Here is a 21264-nt window from a genome sequence, read left to right on the forward strand (position 1 = left end):
AAAGATCTTAGTCAATTACCTCCCCCTTGATTTTCTGGGCTATTTACTTGTAAAGGCTACCAGTAGCAGATTCCCTCCATTGATAGGAGTAGTGACTTTGTCAAGGTCACAAGCAGAAGCCAAGAAGAATTTTGAATTAGGGTTTTAAGCCTGGTAACCTGGTTGAGATTACAGTCTTGATCTAGACCAATAACCAAAAGAGAACACTTAAATCTGTTTATGGATGAAGGAAGAAAGAAGTCTAGGACACCCAATTCCTCACTATGGTATTTACCCTAATAAATAAACCGGGAAAACCATTTGTGCAAACACACAAGTCAAAGAACAAAATGCAAAATTAAAGGATTTAACTAATTCTAATTGCTTGCAGTTTTCCCACAAAACATATTATCATTTTCAACTAGGCCCCTTTCCTAACGTACTGCCCACCCCAATTAAATTTAACAAACTGAAAAGCAAATGGCCAGTATTTCTGTGTCCCCTACCCCCACCTTAGCAGCTTACTGGGCATGGGTTTGCTTGAATGTTATGGGTGTGGTATGAAATATTTAAACCAATGACTAAAATTTTCCATAGAAGCCCATCCAAAGTCTAAAAAGTTTTACCACTCAGAAACAGATTCATCTCTAGACATTTAAAAAGATGTACTATTCCACTTATGACACTCTGGTCTTTTTACATTTAATATTTAGGTAGGAGGTGGTAAAGGGGGAGAGGGTGTAATTAGTTTTGCTTGTAAAACGTTCATCACAGTTGTAGTGCCAACTGAGCTATACAGCCTATTGGGGGTCTAATAGATTTCAGGGTATTATAGTTTGAGTAATAGAGGTGGGGGTTGTGGTGGAAATCAATAAATGGCTACTACTTCTTTGCACAGACCCATATGGAAGTAATCAAGCGCAAGGGTGGCAGCTGGGGCCAATAACAGTCACCTGCAGTTGAGGGACATGGGGGTTTCAGATGGGTTTTTAATGCTAATTTCCTACAGAAACAATGAGCTAGAAAGAGCAGAGTAACAGACGAGGCCGGATGAAGAGAGACCAGCCAGAACAATGGCTGCACCTGGTGCTGGGAGCAGAGGGACAGAGCCGGCACGCGCCCGCCGGCAGCAGAGGGCACATCTGTCACCCTCCAAGTGGCCCATCCCCCAGCTCTTCCAGCAGGGTAAGTAATGCAAGGTCCCTAAACATTAACAGCTTGCCACACAGCAACAGGTTTGAGTTTTTAAGGCTGCTGCATTCTCTACACGCACCCTTCTCCCATGACTAAGAATTAGTTAAGGAAACAGGGTGGTTCCCTGTCAGTTTGGAGACTTCCTGAAAATACTCAAGAAACACATTTTAACTAAGTCTGTTGGCTTACTGGGATGGGACTTTGATGTTTAAGGGGGACTAAGAAAAATCATATGGAAAGATAAATCTTATTTAGTGTTCGTGCAGGAAGCATCATGCTTGTTACTTTCTACTTTAATTCTTAGAACCCACAGTAACATCTATTTTTACTCCTATTTTACAAGTGAGCAAAATGGGGCTTAGAGGTGAAGGTTAAGTCAGCTCAAGGTTACTAATGCCAAAGTCTATACATAATCTTTTCACTGGCTTTCCTCCACGAGTTATAACTATCACAGCCAAATGAAAATACATATTCTATTTACTTGAGAACTCCAGCTATGAGAAGCAACTACACACACATACATATACATTCTATACAGAATTGTAACTTGCTAGGTATCCCTAACAAGCTGCTCAGGATTGAATGATAACAGGATTTCCACTAGCTGTTGCTTTAAACAAAGCACAAAAAGTTTCTTTTGCAGGTTTAGGCATGCTTTAGAAAAGTAAATCCATATGCGTTTTAAGTTTCCCAGCATAAATGTGACGTCACCTAAGTCTTAAAAGTTAAACACTGTTTGGAAAGCCCATCAACCAGAGAGAATATAAAAGCCAGTTATAGTGGGTTATTTTTCTCCTAGATAGAGTCATCACTAATTCCTGTATTTACTGACTTGAACTTGGAGGGAAAATTAACCTACAGAGACCACAGTAGAAACCTTTTAAATAAGATCTTGATGCTTAAAGAAGGGGTGGGGGAATCTCTCTCTCTCTCTCTATCTCAGAAGCACAGTTACTCTTGGATTTGGAAAGGTAACAGCAGCCAGGCATAATCGAAAGCACTGTAGAAATTAACACTGTGTAGCTATGCATTTGACAAAGACTGGTTTAAGGCACTGCAGTCTAATGGAAACCACCTTTCCAGACACCCAACCATGCTTCTTTGGACAAGGAGTCTAAATCCTTCTGTCCTAAGTTCTGCTCAAAGACTGTGCCTCATACAGGTGCAATCATGATTGCCTGAGTTGGCAGTAGTTTCCAGGACTTACCCACTTTTGTGCATTGATTTACATTTTATCTCCTCTTTGTGACTTTTGTATACCTTACTATATCATCACAAACAACCAGCAATCAAAAAATGTTTGCAAAATGAATGTCCTGAAAGTTCGGAAGACAATTCTAGTCTAAGTTCAACCACCAACTAGGATAATTAAACTCTAGGCCAAGCAGACCTTTTACCACTCCACTACCCTTCCCTCAATTTTCCTTATCTATAAAATAATTTACTTCATTAGGTTGTCCTTAAGATCTTGTTCAATCCTAACATCTTTCATAGGTCATCAATGGGGTCTTATGAGCACTTCTAGCATGAGTGGACTTATAACCTTCAATGAACTGATACAACCAATCTTTCAGATTCACCTGAATTCTTCGAGCTGTATATAAAAGATGTTTATTCGAACTCATCGTCCTTCCCTGATATTCCAAAGACGTAATTTAAATGTCATTATCCTCATCTCCAGTTTACTGACATTGTTGTATTATATAATTTCAGTCCAAAATGGCCCCTTGATATGAAAAAATCCTTGGTTGGGTCACTCCTGGAAACCAGTTTAGGTTTCCGGGGCACCGGGCTGGCTCAGTCAGTAGAGCATGAGACTCTTGATCTCGGAGTTATGAGTTTGAGCCCCACACTGGGGGAGGAGCCTACTTAGAAAGAAAGAAAAAAAAAAAAAGATTGATTCTTCTTTGCATAGCAGTAAAACTCACAATGCTTTCAGTCTTCAGAAAATACTGTGATTTTCTTTAGTATTCAACTCAAAGATTACCTTAATATCTTAGTAACAAACTAGTCTCCTGAACTGTGTGGTTCTACTACGACTTCTAATCAACCACCTTTAGATGCAGTCAGTGGATCTTCACATATTAAAACAGTATCATTTACCATTTTTTAATGCTTCTTGAAACTCTAGCATCACAAGTGCTCCTAGTATGGGCATACAGTATATGCAAATCCCTAAAGCCTTCACAGTGGACACAGTCTACCCTATACTCTACTCAACCTAGGAGCTTATCTCCCAGGGTGCAATTAGTGCTTGCTCACTGAAGGATCATGTAAATTCCATACGCCTTCTCAAATATTCAGACAAGTCCCTAAAGATGCTAACTGTTCCCCTACCAAAACAGAAACTGAAAGAAAAACCTCCCCAAACCCCCAAAACAAACAAACAAACAAAACCCCAAAAACTCCAAAGTTCACACTGCATCATTTAGCCAATCTGGTAAAATAGAATTCTTTTAAAAAGTCTCCCCCCACCTCAAGAAATCTGACTGCAACACTGAAAGAAAAACTGAAATACCCAACTGATGTAAGTGAAGGTTGAAGAACTTTAAGAAATTAATATATTTTAAATTCCTATTTGAGAACTAGTAGTTTTCAAAAACAACAAAAAATTTAAACAATGTAACAAAGTAGCATAATTCAGTATCTCACTCCTGTTGACTTTTTCAGAAGTTCTGCTCTGCTAAACCAGGCTCATTTACATTACAATACTGAAAATGCTTTCCAAATCATTTATAATCATAGCAAGGCTTAACAAAGAAAGCATGTAACATTTATAACAGATACAGATATCTAGGAGGTAGGTACAGTGAGAGGAAGGTTCTAGAAAAGATCCATTTTTAGCCTGAGAGTTAAAAATGCCAAGAGTTTATGGGGCACCTGGCTGGCTCAGTAGGTGGACTGTCCAACTTTTGATCTGGGGGTTTTGAGTTCAAGCCACACGTTGTATGTGGAGATTACTTAAAAAATAAGATCTTTTTAAAAATGCAAAGGGTTTTGGAACCAATTACAACAAAATAATAAGCATCCAGAAACTTCTGAAACTAACTTGAATGCCTTCTATGTCCCAGACAAATTTTCCCAATAATGACAACAGGCAGGAATTGCACAAAATAAAAACTCAAGAAGGTAAGTAGCATGCTTGAAATCAGAAAACCAGTGAAAAATGGCTGTATAACATGCGTAACTCCCAAACCCATGCTTCTCCCTTAGGTATCTGGATTTGGAGGCCTGAAGACATGAATACAATGTACAGGAATAGCAAAGAAGCTAAATTATACTCCACAAATAACAAGGACTATAATACAGTAGCTATGTACCCACAAATTTATTTTACAACAAAACTACTCCAAACTCACAATTCAAGTCATATTTGTGATGTTATTTGTTTACTTTGTATATAGGAAGTGAACAGAAGAAAACAGCATGGGGTAAAATGTAATGAAGGAAAAAAGAGCTGACTATATTAAAATTAAAAGATACTGTTAGTTTTACTGTAATTCACTTTTGGTTTTAATTTACCTGAATACACTGAAATAAAATCTGACAATAAGGAAGAGTGTTCTATGAGCCATCTTTTTAACACTGCCTATTTGTAGCATGCATACTAAGGGAGAAAAAAAATTACCCTCAAAATATCATCGACTCTATGCGGAATACCTTACAACAGTATTTGTGAGACTACTTCCCTAGCCACAGAATTCCTGTTAAATCTCATTCAAGTTTCTATTCAAAAAAGCATGGCATTCAAATATAAAGGTGGCAACTAAAAAATGATACAGAAATATGAAAATGAAGCATCAAATCAACAAAGAGTAGCTAAAAGCTAAACTCACATCAAATGTAAAAATATTCATATGACCGTAACCTGAAATAAAAAGCTTTGAAAGGCAGACAACTGCCCACTTTAGCCCCTAAAACTAAATCAAAATGTACTTACCTCAAATGCCCAGATTATAACAATCCAGATACTTAATATACCAAATTTATTCAAAATAAATATAAAAAGGCTCCTCTTTTCCTCCTCCTAATCTTCAAAGCCCAATCTGAGACCAGCCTTCCTCCTTCTTTCATTAGCTGGACATGTGTCAGCTCTCTCACATCTGCGATTTCTCACTGACTAGAGCTGCCTGTCCCATTCCAGGGAAACACAGATGGATCCCAGATGGGAAGGTCCTGCCAAACAGACCAGCTCTTCACCTTGCCAGAATCCCCAGATACAGTCAGTCTCTCTGTCTCTCTCTTTTTCTTCCTCCCTACTGCTTCCTCTCCCTCCACTACCCTTCCAAGCCTCCCTGTTACTAGGGCTCTTTGCCAGCTGATGTCACTAAGAACACACCTCCCAGTGGCTCCTGGCCAATCTGACATTAACTTGTTAAATACGTGTAATTTGTTTATGGCTGACAATAACAGCAAGGATATTGTGCACAACCTATCTGTATAAGTCCCTAGTGAAATAACATGTAGAGACACACATAGATACACAGACTCATATTTTTGGGAACATTCAAATGCTTAACAATTACTATTTAAAGTCCTACATATTGTCTGGTTTATGCTATTGTTTAATAGCTTCTGCTCTCTGAGCCCATTTTAAATCCTACTTATGACAAATTCCTTAAAATGAATTATTAAAACTCTGATTTAAACATGCAATTGGATAAAAAATGTAAAGTTGCAAATTAATCTGGGGAATATAAACAGGAATGTATGTAAATGATTCACACAAGCTGCCTCTCAGATCCAGACTTGGTAGCACTGCAAAACTGGCACGTGATTAAAATAAGACAATGCAGGCAACATGGTTCTGATGCTGTAAAGATTATAAATGAAAGATGGGGACACAATGCAAAAATTATAAAACAAGGCAAATATGAGTGTGAGAAATAACAATATTTCGCATTAAAGAAACTGCTAATGCAAGTTCCAACAATGAAGAGCCCCCCCCCCCAAAAAAAAAAACCAAACACACACACACACATTTTAAAAAATAAAACAATGAGAACCCAGAGAGAAGGACTGAACTGTTCAAGGTCAGTTTTAATCACTTATGCCTTCAAAAACCTAGCATGTAAGAGCTGTTCAATTTCTAGTGAATGAAAATTCATCAGTGAAAATCGATACTGTATTAGTTACAACAATAGTTGCCATTGGGGTATAAACTGGGTGAAGGGTCCACTGGACCCTCCTGTACGTGTGTTTGTGTGTGTGTGTGTGTAACTTCCTAGGGATCCATACTTTAAAATAAAAAGGTTTGGGGGTGGGGGGAACTTGGGTGACTCCTGGGGTCACATTATATGGACACATATCCTGCACTAAAAATCTCCATGAACACAGAGAGGAATGAAAGATCCTCCATATACATGATCAAACAGGTGTGGCTATTAATTCTCTAACCCTCAATCTTCTATCATACTCTGGGGATCTGGAATCTGTAAGCAATTTTTCTGACATGGCAATATTTGGTAAACAGAAGAAAAACTGTTTCTGTCAAGAGCAACTTACTGGCTAGGTTTTGGGTCTTTAGTTCATTCCAGTGGTCGTGGGAGTAATAGCAACAGCAGTGGGCTGAATGGTTACCAATAGTGCTAAGTGTCAGAAACTGTTCTAATTGTCAGACTCTTCACAAAGACTCTATATTACAGGGCCTTTAAGGTAGGTAAGTATCATTATCTTAAAATGTCAGCTAAAGAAAGTTTAACAAAGAGTTAAATAACTTAGTTACCCCCCCAGACTAGAAGTGTTAGCCAGGTAGTCTGGATCCAAAGCCAGAGCAATATACACTATTGTCTAGTAGGAAAATGAATCAAAGGATGGTACTGGCTATCTTGCATCACTGGCTCTGGGAGAAACCAGCCATCATGTCATGAAGACACTTGTGCAGCCCCAAGAAGAGGTCTGTATGATAAGTAACTGAAATCTCTTGCCAATGCCAGCATCAACTTGCTCATATACCTAGCCACTACCACCCAGCTAAATTGCCTCAGAATTCTAACCCACAGTAACTGCATGAGAGCAAGCATTTATTGTTGTTTTAAAAAAGCGGGGGGGGGGGGGGGGGCGGCTCAGATGGTTGGGCATCTGCCTTCAGCTAGGGTCATTATCTCCAGGTCCAGGGATCGAGCCCCATGTTAGTCTCCTGGCTCAGTGGAGAGTCTGCTTCTCCCTCTGCCTCTCCCCCGGCTTGTGCTTTCTCTCTCACAAAGAATAAAAAAAAATCTTAAAAAAATGAAAAAAAAAATTTTTTAAATGGCTCTTTCACTTTTGCTTCTGGTTCCCAGATTATGGATCTTAAATACCATTTCCCTCTACAAGGAAGCTGGGCTCTTCAGAAAAATAGTTGACTCCAGGTATGACGGGCAGAAAATGCGTAAAACTTGTCATGTCAGAAAGCAATTAAGCTATGAAAGACTTTTAGAGTTGTGTCCATGGGACTCAGGAGCCAACCTGAAAAGGCTCCCACTAAAGTGGGATAATCTAAGCATCAAAAAAAAAAAAAAAAAAACACAGTAGGGGTGCCTGGGTGGCTCAGTGGGTTAAAGCCTCTGCCTTCGGCTCAGGTCATGATCCCAGGGTCCTGGGATCGAGCCCCACATCAGGCTCTCTGCTCTGCAGGGACCCTGCTTCCTCCTCCTCTCTCTCTGCCTGCCTCTCTGCCTACTTGTGATCTCGGTCTGTCAAATAAATAAATAAAATCTTAAAAAAACAAACAACAACAACAAAAAAAAACACAGTAATTGCAATGGATTAGAACACAGCAAAATGGGGGCGCCTAGAGGAGCACCTGGTTAAGCATCCAGATCTCAGTTTTAGCTCAGGTTGTAACCTTGGGGCTATGAAATCAATCCCTGAGTCAGGCTCTACACTCAGCATGGAGTCACTTGAGATTCCCTCTCCCGCTTCCTTAGCCCCTCCCACTCATGCTCTCTCTAAAATAAATAAATCTTTAAAAAAAAAAAAGGCAAAATGTTTGAATTCATGAGTTCATAACGGTTCTTATAAAAAATGAATTGATCACTTTTTGGAGGATACTACAGAATCAATTCATTATTCTGAAACTAGTGAACTGAGTATTTTACTTATCTTTCTATATGAACTATACCTCTAAGTAAATCCAGAGTTGGTAAAAACTGACCCCTACTGAAAAAATTTAAAAAACAACTAAAATGGAAAAATCATGTATTTGCAAAATCATTCTGCTAATCTCTAATGAAAAACATTAATCTAGGTAATGATCAATTGCCACAAATATGAGATGAGAAATATATGGACGTTAATGTGCCTAATGGAAGTATATCACTGGTGAAGCATTCTTTATAAAACAGGCAAATCTAAATCTGATTCAGCCTCTAGATCACAGAAGCAGTTTACAGAACACTGAGGGGAAACAGGAACATGCTAATGACAGCATGAGAATGCAATCAGGAAAAGTCCAGAATGAGAGAAAATCTATACTGCAAACAACCCAGATTTGTAGGAAAAAAGAGGGAGTGGGGGAAGGAACTAGAATAGAAGCTATACATTAGAAGAGAAATAAAAGACTTACACACAATATGTGACCATTATTTAGATTCTGATTTGAACCAACTGTAAAAAATAATCTGGGATAACTGGGAAACATTTAAAACTCATTACATATTTAATTATATTAAGGAATTAAATTAAAACTTCTAATTTTTTTAAAACTTTTCTTAGCTAAATAATAGATTTATGATTGTTTTTAAGAAAAGTCCTTATTTTTAAGAGTTACATTCAGAAATGTTTACTGATTAAGTTTATATGCCATCTAGGATTTCCTTCAAGAGGAGCTGAGATGGTGATTATTGTAGCTGGGTGTTTAAGTCCATATTTAGAGCTGTTTGATATCAACACAATATAAAGTTTAAAAAACTGGATTTCTTTAAGCAGTATGCCAAATTATGGGTGAGGCTGGCAGATGGACAGGGACAATTTTTTTAAAGTAACTCCGACAAAAGGAATTAAGTCTGACATGAGGTTTAATCTGGTACCAACATATTCATTTACCTCACTGACCACACATCCTGAGTTGATACACTGACAACTTTTTTTTTAATGCACTGACAATTTTTTTATACATTGTCAACTGTTAAAAATAAAAAAGATGAGAAGCCAGCGGTGTAATATATCCAGAATAGTGAATGCAACTACTAAGTTGGTTACTTTACAACAGAATTTGTAAAGTAGTTTTGTTTTGTTTTGATGTCCTCCTATTGAGAAACTGTGATATATCTAGAATGCTGGATTTGCACTAGAGGTATCAATATGAACTCATGATTTTTATGTTATATTTACATTTGTACATTAAAAATATATATAGACACACAAGCACATTCATACACTTCCTAGTTGTTTGCTGAGTGGGTCTAGAAGCAATTGCACCTTGGGGAGAGCCTGGGTGGTTCAGTCAGTTAAGCTTCTGCCTTTGGCTCAGGTCATGATCCTGGGGTCCTGGGACACAGCCCCATGCCGGGCTCCCTACTCAGCAGGGAGCCTGCTTCTCCCTCTCTCCATTCTCTCTCTGCCCCCCACACCACTTATTTACAAATAAGAAAAATCTTTAAAAAACAAAAACAAAAAAACACCAGCAGCAGCAATGACACCTTTTAACAATGAACACATCTTACATCCAGATCTTGATTTCTAAACTACATTTTCTACTAAACCCTGGCTCCTTAGAGTAATGGCTGATACCAGGTGGGGCAGAGAGAGTGCAACTTAAGTATGCAGTATTTTGTACAAGAAAGTAAAGGACTACTCAGAAATGTTGGGGGTATGTCAAAAGGGCACTGAAGTCAGAAGGAGCTGCCATGGCCAACTATGGGACAATTTGAGCATCACAAAAATGACAGTACTGGATTGAAGCATGACATGTAAAATAAAAAGTTAATTTAAAAAAAATTAATCACTTGGGGCATCTAGCTGGCTTAAGTCAGTAGAGAATGAAACCTTTTTTATTTTATTTTTTCAGTATTCCAAGATTGTTTATGCGAGCATGAAACTCTTGGATCTCAGGGTCTTGAGTTCAACCCTCACATGGGCAAGGATCCTACTTAAAAATAATAATAATATGGGCGCCTGGGTGGCTCAGTGGGTTAAAGCCTCTGCCTTCGGCTCAGGTCATGGTCCCGGGGTCCTGGGATCGAGCCCCACATCAGGCTCTCTGCTCAGCAGGGAGTCTGCTTCCCTTCCTCTCTCTGCCTGCCTCTCTGCCTACTTGTGATCTCTGTCTGTCAAATAAAATAGTAATAATAATAATGATAATAATAATCAAGGAAGAAAGGAAAGCTTATTCCTTCTTAGAGGATGCCAACTTGCAAATACAACAGGAATACCGAAATAGAAAACCACCACTCACTGACTAATGAGCAGAAAATTTAGGGGCAGCTGGGTGGCTCAGTGGGTTAAAGCCTCTGCCTTCAGCTCTGGCCATGATCCCAGGGACCTGGGATCGAGCCCCGCATAGGGCTCTCTGCTTGGCGGGGAGCCTACTTCCCCATCCACTGCCTGCCTCTCTGCCTACTTGTGATCTCTGTATGTCAAATAAATAAGTAAATAAACTCTTGAAAAAAAAAAAAAAAAGAAAATGTATTAAAAAACAGGATTATCTACATTGTCTCAAAATATACAAATTACTTACTTATTGATCACAGAAAGGAAAAAAATTACTTTGCAGTAGAGTAACCTGGCAGACCACCCTTAAATAAGAACAAGGCTAATATTTAACATCATGAATCACCAATATTGGGACAAACTGACATCATGTGCCTCCCTAAATAATGCATTAAGAATACAGTATTAAATAGCATTCGTGCCCAAAGTCCATAATACAAATCTAATCACAAGGAAACATCAGACAACTGAGGGACATTCCGTACATTCTGTACTCTTTGAAACTGCCAAGGTCAAGTAAGACTGAAAAGATAGGGAGCGGGGAGAGGAGGATATATTTAAAAAAAAAAGACAGGAACTGTTTCAGAATAAGAATTAAACAGAGATGACAATTAAATGCTGTGCAGTCCTAGATTAGGCTGGATTGTACTAGGGTACACGGGCTATAAAAGGCATTACTGGGATGACTAACTGATGGAATGTGAATACAGTTGTGATTAGGCAATGGTATTGTTATCAATATTAAATTTCATGATTTTGATAATGTGGCTAAGTCGAGAATGCATTTATTTTTAGGAAACGTACATTTAAGTATTTAGGGGCAAAAAGAGCACACTTCCGCTTATTCTCAGAGTGACTCGGAAAAAATTATATATACATAACACACAATGATAAAGCAAATGCGCAAAGTGTTAACAGTGAACAAGGGTTCCTCTACGATTTGTGTAAATATCTGGTGAATAAGAGTTCCTCATAAGATTCTTGCAATTTCAAGTTTTTGATTACATAAAATAAAATACTTATCAAAAAGGAAAAAAGTCCCTGGGGCACCTTAAGCTCAGTAGCTTAAGCGTCTGCCTTCAGCTTGGGTCATGATCTCAGCGTCCTGGGATTGAGTCCCACATCAGGCTCCCTGCTTGGCGGGTAGTCTGCTTCTTCCTCTACCCCTCCTCCCTGCTTGTGCTCGCTCTCTCTCTCTCTCTCTCTCTCTCTCTCTCAAATAAATAAAATCTCTTTTCTATAAAGGGGGGAAAAAGTCCCCATTCAAAACAAAATATTGTGAAAACTCCCCTGGCAAGTATCAAAAGAACATGTGCAGTAGTTCATGCAGTTCTAACAAAGATGCTTATAACCATCTCTCTTTTGGTTTCTTTGAAAATCACTACTGTGGGGTGCCTAGGTGGCTCAGTTGTTGAGCATCTGCCTTCCGCTCAGATCATGATCCCGGGGTCCTGGGGTCGAGAACCGCACTGGGCTCCCTGCCCAGCAAGAAGCCTAGTTCTCCCTCTCCTACTCCCCCTGCTTATGTTCCGTCTCTCGTGGTCTCTCTCTCTCTCTGTCAAATAAATAAATAAAATCTTTAAAATAAAGAAAATCACTACTGCCACGATGATTATAGACATTGAGTTATTTTACATCGTTATTTGTAGTCACATAATGTTCGTTTTATACCTATAATAAGCCACTGCTAAAAAACAAAGCGTAAGAAATTTAAATATAGAATGCAAATTAAATTTCAATAAATATTAATTAACAAAAACGATTCTACAAATACACTTTATGTCCAGACCTTTGAGTTGGAGTCATCGAATCAAATCTCTATCTAGCACATAAAGATGATTCTAGATCTTCAGTGATGTCAAAAGAAAAAGAAAAATAGGGTACCTGGGTGGCTCAGTCTGTTAAGCCTCTGCCTTCCGAGCTCAGGTCATGATCCCAGGGTTCTGGGATTGAGTCTCACATCACGCTCCCTGCTCAGAAGGAAGTGGCTTCTCCCTCTCCCTGGGCTCCTCCCCCTGCTCACGCTCTCTCTTTCTCAAATAAATAAAATCTTTTTAAAAAAAAGAAAAAGAAGAAGAAAACACTGATGCTTATAGTCAATTTGCTTTTCACTGTGGATAGTCTTTTTTTTTTTTTAAGATTTTATTTATTTATTACATGGAAAGAGATCACAAGTAGGCAGAGAGGCACGCCGGGGTGGGGGGGTGGGTGGGCAGGCTCCCTGCTGAGCAGAGAGCCTGATGCAGGGCTTGATCCCAGGACCCCAGGATCATGATCTGAGACAAAGGCAGAGGCTTGACCCCCTGAGCCACCCAGGCACGCCTGCGGATAGTCTTTACACACATACCTGGAATCCTTAATTTGTCATTTAAAAACAAAACAATATTGGGGCATGGGGGTGGCTCATCTCGACCACCTCCTGGTTTCAGGTCAGGTCATGATCTCATGGATCGTGGGCCCAACACCTCCATGGGACTCTGTACCAGTCAATGGGGAGTTTGCTCGAAAAAGTCTCTCCCTCTGTCCCTCCCCCCACTCTCTCATGCAAGTTCTTTCCTCTCTCTACATTAAATAAATCTTTTTTTTTTTTTTAAGAATATATTTATTTAGGGGCGCCTGGGTGGCTCAGTGGGTTAAAGCCTCTGCCTTTGGCTCAGGTCATGATCCCAGGATCCTGGGATCAAGCCCTGCATCAGGCTCTCTGCTCAGCAGGGAGCCTGCCCACCCCCTCCCTGCTCACTTGGCAGGGAGCCTGCTTCCTCCTCTCTCTCTGCCTGCCTCTCTGCCTACTTGTGATCTCTGTCTGTCAAATCAATCAATCAACCAATAAATAAAATCTTTAAAAAAAAAAAAAGAATTTATTTATTTATTTGTTTATCAGAGAATGAGTATGTGCACAAGCAGGGGGAGCGGCAGGCAGAGGGAGAAGCAGGCTCACCACTGAGCAAGGAGCCCGATGCAGGACTCAATCCCAGGACCCTGGGATCATGAACTGAGTCAAAGACAGATGCTGAACCAACTGAGGCACACAGGCACCCTAAAATAAATAAATAAATACATATATATATATATATATATATATATATATATCACATACACATATATATTATTTCAACCATCAGATTACAAAAAGCTTGGTTTTTTGAAAACATAAACACTATAAAATTTTAATCTATACTTTACCCAAAAACCAAAGCAATCTTTTTATTTTTATAAAGAATCATGTTTTGGGGAACCTGGCTGGCTGAGTCAGCAGAGCACCCAACTCTTGATCTCGGGGATTATGAGTTCAAGCCCCACACTGGTATAGGCATTACTTAAAAATAAGATCCTTCTGGAAAAAAAAAAAAAATCATGTTTTAACAGAAATATAAAATTAACAAAAGTGTAAGTGTAGCAGGTTAAATTAGGGGAAGTAAAAAATGTAGTATTATTAAATAATAAGAAAATAATTATAACAATCTTAAAGACTGTATCTTAAATGAAAAATCACTTTAACTGGAATAAAAATCACTTTTTAAAAATCACCTTCTGGGGCGCCTGTGTGAACCAGTCGGTTAAGTATCTGCCTTTGACTGGGGTCATGATCTCAGGGTCTTGGGATCCTGCCCCACATCAGGATCCCTGTTCAGTGGGGAGTCTGCTTCTCCCTCTCCACCTGCCCCACCCCCCACTTGCACTTTCTCTCCTTCCCTCTCAAACAAATAAATAAAATCTTTATAAATAAATTTTTAAAAATCACCTCTTGGGGCACCTGAGTGGCTCAGGTGGTTAAGCGTCCGACTTTGTTTTTTGTTTTTGTTTTTAAGATGTTATTTATTTATTTGTGGGGTGGTACATGCATGAGAGAGGGAGCACAGGCTGGGAGAGGCAGCAGATAGAGGAGGAGAAGCAGATTTCTCTGCTGAGCAGGGAGCCCCATGCAGTGCTCAGTCCCAGGATGCTGGGATTATAACCCGAGATGAAGGCAGTCACTTAACTGATGAGCAACCCAGGTGCCCCATGGGGCTGACTCTTGATTATAGCTCAGGTCATGATATCTCAGTAGGGCTCCTCACCAGGTGTGGAGCCTGCTTAAGATTTTCTCCCTCTGTCCCTCTCCCCACTCCCTCTCAAAAAAAGCAAATACCTCTTTAAAATCTATAATACAAAAATGAAGTCATCTTGGGGCACCTGGATGGCTCAGTCGAGGGAGAAAAAAAAAAAAAAAGCATCTGCTTTTGGATCAGGTCATGATCTCAGGGTCCTGGAAATCACGCCTCCTGTTAGGCTCTCAGCTCAGCAGGAAGCCTACTTCTCCCTCTCTCTCTGCCTGCCGCCCCTCTCCTTGTGCTCCCCCTGCTTGTGTGCTCTGTCAAATAAATGAAATCTTAAAAAAAATTGAAATCATCTTTAAAATACCCTTTGAGAGAGTTGCAAGACTGCATAATGAGAGTTTTCAAGTCTAACAAAATGATTACTTACAGCATTAAGAGATGATTATTTACAACAGAGATCAGCAAACTATAGGCTGCTCAGTGTTTGGGTAAATTAAGTTTAACTGGAATAAGACTACGCCCACCGCGGGCGCCTAAGAGGCTCAGACGGTTAAGCGTCTGCCTTCAGCTCAGGTTATGATCCCGGGGTCCCAGGATCGAGTCTTGCATAGGGCTCTCTGCTCCTTGGGGAGCCTGCTTCTCCCTCCCCCTCTGCCTCTATCTAAATAAATAAAATCTCTTGGGGAGGGGCGCCTGGGTGGCTCAGTGGGTTAAGCCTCTGCTTTTGGCTCAGGTCATATTCTCAGGGTCCTGGGATTGAGCCCCATATCCGGCTCTCTGCTCAGCAGGAAACCTGTCCCCACCCCCGCCCCACCTGCCTCTCTGCCTACTTGTGATCTCTGTCAAATAAATAAATAAAATCTATAAATAAATAAATAAATAAAATCTCTTGGGGCGGGGGGAAGAAGACTATGCCCATTACTTTACACACTGTCTTTCTTTAACTGTTTTCCCATGACAAGAGCAGTTGGGACAGATATTATGTAGCCCACAAAACCAAAAATGTTAACTATCTGGACTTTACAAAAACCTGTGTTGAACTTTGATTTATACCAATAGGGTAACTTTGGACCAACTCAAACACCTATCAGCATTATGTTAGGCACTGAAGACAGCACAATGAATAAAAATATAGTCCTTGCCCACAGGTAGCCTGCAGTCTGTTAGAAAAGACTCTAATTATCATACAAATAAGTGTATAATAGACAGTAGAGGCTAGAATGGGGAAAAAAAAAAACCCTCAAGAAAATAATTAAGAGAACTATGGCCTCACATCAGGAGACAGAGGGAGGGTTAGTGAAGGGTGTATTATATAAGAGTATATTTTGATGAAGTGAAACTCAGAGGAGTAATGGCTAGGCCTTTTTTTTTTTTTTTTAATGGAGAATATTTCAGTCAGAGAAAACAGAAGATACGGGAAGCGGAATGGCTAGAGTAAGGAACTGGAAGTAGGTCACCATGACTAGGTAGCATTAAAAGTAGAAAGAAGATGGAGGGGAATGAAAAATAAGGAGACAGACCACACAGAACACCACTGAGGGTGAGTAGGCAGACAAGATATACCAATTTGTCTCAGTTTCTATACGTCAGATAATCTTGCAAACTCCTACAAAGTCAAAGGCTATCTCACTCATCTTTCAGTTCCAAAGGCTTTTACAATGAATGCTTAAAGTCTGAAGTATACAACTGATCAGAAAATGGAGTGTCTTCCTTTTTAGATCATCTACAGCAAACAGTTGAAGAGACACTGATTTTCTCTCATCATTCAATAGAAAGAGCCCGGGTAACTGTTCAGATTCAGATATAAATGAGTTATCTAAATCATTAGCCCACTGATCTGTCAAATTAGAGGACAGGACTAGGTGTTACAAGAAGTCCCCTACAGCTTTCTTTCTTGCTTAAGTTTCTTTGTTTCTTTGTCTTACTTTAAACTGACCATGTGCTATAGTAAGATTATCATTAAATTAAATAATCCAAAATAAAACAGAGGTTTGGGGCTCTCCAGAAGTGAGATATTCTAACTTTCCAATGTACATGACAACCTATAGATTCTTGTTTTATTAGTTATCAAGAACTTCATAATTTGCTGAGTATTTGCTTTACATACTTAATATTACAAAGCCTGGAGGAATTTTATGTCAACTTAAAAAAAAAAAACAACAGAGAAGCAATCAAATTCACAAATGATCTTGAAAACAAAACTGAAAAACAATTCTCTCGATGTTTGAGTCATCAGCTCTTATGGGACACAAGTCAGACAGCAGCAGCTGTGGATCATCATTTAAAATCAAGAATTCAATTTAATTGTGATAGCAGATTTTTAAAAGTTGATGAATCAGAAGCACAGAAAATAAATGAAGCAGAAACTTTCATTTGCTGGAATAAATCAACATATAATCCTATATTCTAAGGCATAAGGAATCGTATCGTTACTCTACCCGAATCAGACTACCAACCAATTTCCTTCACTATGAGTACTTCTATCAAATAAGCTCTTCTCTGTACACCTGGAAAATGATTCATCTTTTAAAGACTTATCTCAAGGGTTTTCCCTTTGGGAGAGACCATTTCCACAGTAAGCAGGGAGAGGTCATAGTGGCCCCACCTAATACTATCCATGAGGCCTGACAGTATATAATACCACACTGGAACTTAACATTTTCAGTTATTTGTTGACCTATTCCTCCATTAATATTCTGAGGGCAGGGGTTCGTCTTGATCAACATATTTAATGCTTATTTCTTAGATAAATAAACTAAAATATCCTATTTGTTTGCAACACACATTCAGTAAGAACAAAACAGGTATTAGCTTTAGAAAGAACTGAATCTCAGGGCACCTGGGTGGCTCAGCCAGTTAAGCATCAGACTTTTTTTTTTTTTTTTTAAGATTTTATTTATTTATTTGACAGAGAGATCACAACAAGTAGGCAGAGAGGCAAGCAGAGAGAGAGGGGGAAGCAGGCTCCCCGCTGAGCAGAGAGCCCGATGTGGAGCTCCATCCCAGGACCCTGGGATCATGACCTGAGCCGTAGGCAGAGGTTTAACCCACTGAGCCACCCAGGTGCCCCAAGCATCAGACTCTTGATTTCAGCTCAGGTCATGATCTCAGAAGGGATTGGCACTATGCATGGCTATGGTCTAGGGCTCCCTGCTCAGTGGGGAGCCTCCTTCTCCCTCCACCCCAACCCGCCTGTGTGCTCATTTGCTCTATCTCCCTCAAAAAATAAAATCTTAAAACAAAAAGAGAAAGAACTGAATCTAGCTCCTCCATTAATTAAGATAGGACAGGGAAGGATAAGGTCTGAAAAAGCTGAATACAATTTCTATTAGTTATAATGTAGTCAAATCAAATTATGTTCTCTTCAAGAATTTTTATAAGACCTTTTTTTTTTTAAGTTTTTATTTATTTGTCAGAGAGACAGATGGAGAGCGAGCGAGCACAGGCAGACAGAATGGCAGGCAGAGGCAGAGGGAGAAGCAGGCTCCCTGCTGAGCAAGGAGCCTGATGTGGGACTCCATCCCGGGACGCTGGGATCATGACCTGAGCCGAAGGCAGCTGCTTAACCAACTGAGCCACCCAGGCGTCCCAAGACCTGCTATTTTTGAAACAGCAGAAACTTTTAGTAATTTCAAGACTACTTTGCTAATAATAATTAAAAATTACTAGCCCAGAGATGTTTTTCCCAAACATTGTGACCATTTTTGCTACTCCTGCTCTGTCCCAAGTAAGACACCATTCACCCTAGGGGCATATTACCTATTTGCAAGGACTATATAAAGCACTGTACTTGTCAAGATATTAAAAGCTACAGCTCTTACTATATTTCAGAAGGCTTTATGTGAAGAACAAAAGTGGATGTTCAAGTTCTTATAAGATTTTAAGTCAGATACTTCTTGAAATCTATTTTATAAACTTAAAACCAATGACAAGATTTCCTTTTTGATAGCTAAGTAGTATTCCTGCGTGTGTGTGTGTGTGTGCGCGTGTGTGTGTGTGAGAGAGAGAGAGTGTGTGTGTGTGAGTGTGTGTGTGTGTGTGTGTGTGTGTTTAATATACCGTATCTTCTTTATCCATTCATCTGTCAATGGACATCTGGGCTCTTTCCATAGTTTGGCTATTGCAGAAATCGCTGCTATAAACATTGGGGTGTAGGTGTCCCTTCAGATCACTACATTTATATCTTTGGGGTACCCAGTAGTGCAATTGCTGGGTCATGGGGTAGCTCTATTTTCAACTTTTTGATGAACTTCACACTGCTTTCCATAATGGCTGTACCAACTTGCATTCCCAGAGCCAAGCTCATTTAAACGGTAATTTCTCCTGATATTTTGAGATTATGCTTTTACCAGGAATTTGTCTGTTTAGAAAGATTATAAAAACATATTCCTACATATGTTCTTCTATGTTCTCATGATTTGCTTCTTCTAATTGATTCTTAAGTCAAAACAGAATTTGATACATAAAGTTTGCGATTAAAATACCTAAAGTAACTTATTAAGAGTAGTTTACCTACTGCTGAAGCCTGTTACTCAGAAGAAACTGAAGTCTAAACACCATGACTCACCAAACTCCCAGTTCTCAAGGTATAGCAAATCTCTAGGTAAAGATTAAAACACACAACAGGCCTAGCACTTACACAACAGCTAGAATAATCCAGAGATACTATCTTCCTTATAAATTTCCCACTTTACATATTGGGATTATTTCCTCTTTTTACTCTTCAGTAAAGTGTTTCTGGTTTTATAACAAACGTTAGTAAGAAAATATTCACTCCAGAGAGTTTCTACAACTAGCTTTGTCGGAATTCCTTCCTTTAAACAGTGGGAGTGTCTACATGGAGTGCTTTATGCACCTAAATTAACATTCTGCCAAGCAGACTACTTCCTGCAGTTTGATAGAACAGGAAAAATGAGACATAAGAAAATTTAAACCATTCAGTATTTTAAGCACACAGTCAACATCTCTGTTGGAGAAACCAAATATTAAGGTTAATACTTTTCTACTTTTATAAAATAACTTTAGAACCTACAGATAAATATAATTCATAAATCCTGCTGGAAAATCCCTATAAATTCTTTAGTTCACTGTAATTATTCCTCTGCAATTTTTTTTCTTTCTTTTTTTTTTTTTTTAGAGGGGGCTGGAAGGGCAGAGGGAGAGAGAATCTTAAACAGGTTCCACACCCAGTGTGAAGCCCCAACAAGGGTTTCTCTCACAACCCTGAGGTCATGACTTGAGCTGGAATCACAAGTCAGAGCTTAACTGACTGAGCCACACAGGAGCCCTTACTCTACATTTTCATAGAAAATTTCACTTTTACCACATTCCCCCAAAATTATCTTAATAAATGAGGCCTGATATTTCACTGTCAACAAATTCTCTGAAACAGAGAGGGAATATTATTTTTCTTTGCTATTATAAGCGGTAAAATTTAACTGCAAAGAACATATATCCAAACAAGTCTTGGTAAGCTAGAGTAATTTTCTGGAGTAAAAAAACTCAAAATCACATCAAGTGAAACTTTCTTTTCCTTTAGTTTTTAGAGCATGACCACTAAGGCCAAGTTTTTTAACCTGCACTAATTATTCTCATTTTTTAAATATAAAAATCATTACAGAAATGTTTGTTCTATTGGGGCGCCTTGGTAGCTCAGTGGCTTAAGCCTCTGCTTCTGGCTCAGGTCATGAACTCAGGGTCCTGGGATTGAGCCCCAAAATGGGCTCTCGGCTCAGCAGCGAGCCTGATTCCCCCTCTTGCTCTCTGCCTGCCTCTCTACCTACTTGTGATCTCTGTCAAGTAAGTAAATAAAATCTTAAAAAAAAAAGTTTGTTCTATCATATCACTGCAAATATTCAAAAAAAGGAAAGAAAGGGTCAGTAATATAGACTATAAAGATGTATTAGCCATCCCATTAAAGGTTTATGTATGCGTAACTATCTCCTCCCTCAGATAAACAATTTAAGAGGCAGAAAGTTCTCTTATCATTTTCCAATTATTATTAAGAGTCTGTCACATGGTAGGTATGCACAGAAGACTCAGGCCTTGTAGGACATTTAACAAAACATCCTCCTACAGTAATGCTTTCATTATTTAAATTGGCACATGGCAGATTATGTTAACAGATTTATTTATTGACTAACTCTAATCATATTTCCTCAGTTGGCATCAATATGATATCTACTATTTACGTTTCCTTCAACACTGGATATTTGTTCAAAATTCTTCCATATTTGATTTCCCCCACAGAATTTTGGGTTTAAATGAAATTTAGGTTTTATGGTAAACTACAAAAGATAAAGAAATAAAAGAACCCTAATGAGAGCTAAAATCACTTGGTTTGTGAATCTGACTTATAAATCAAAAACATTTCTTTTTATTTCAAGGAAACAGAACATTTTTGTAATTAAACTGTTCCACAGCAAGGAATGAAGATCCAAAGTGACCTAATAATATTTTTCAAAGATTATTCATGTCATCACCTTTTCTGGCACGTGGCTTTTCTATTTTAATGTTTTATAAGTTTTATTTGGTTCAAGGCACAACACAAGATAGCATTCTTCTTAATAATGTTTCCCAAAGTTTAAATGTCTACTTCACAAAGATTTTGAATTACATGTATTAAAACCAAACAAAAAATATG

At 38.9% G+C, this 21264-nt stretch overlaps 1 protein-coding gene across 3 annotated transcripts in view; it reads right to left on the bottom strand.

The window, feature by feature from the left end:
* Positions 1–21264, bottom strand: part of CBFA2T2 (CBFA2/RUNX1 partner transcriptional co-repressor 2) — a 159354-nt gene that overhangs the window by 87506 nt on the left and 50584 nt on the right. Inside the window, exon 1 of one of the 3 annotated variants that reach the window (XM_032858879.1) lies at positions 5114–5525. The exons of the other annotated variants lie outside the window; for them this stretch is intronic. The gene's annotated coding sequence lies outside the window, so the exon portion shown is untranslated. Of the gene's footprint in view, positions 1–5113; positions 5526–21264 lie in introns of those variants that run through there. 3 annotated transcript variants of the gene reach the window in all.

This window comes from Lontra canadensis, unplaced genomic scaffold (assembly GCF_010015895.1).
Source record: "Lontra canadensis isolate GAN:19392208 unplaced genomic scaffold, GSC_riverotter_1.0 scaffold16, whole genome shotgun sequence".
Taxonomy (NCBI): Eukaryota; Metazoa; Chordata; class Mammalia; order Carnivora; family Mustelidae; genus Lontra; species Lontra canadensis.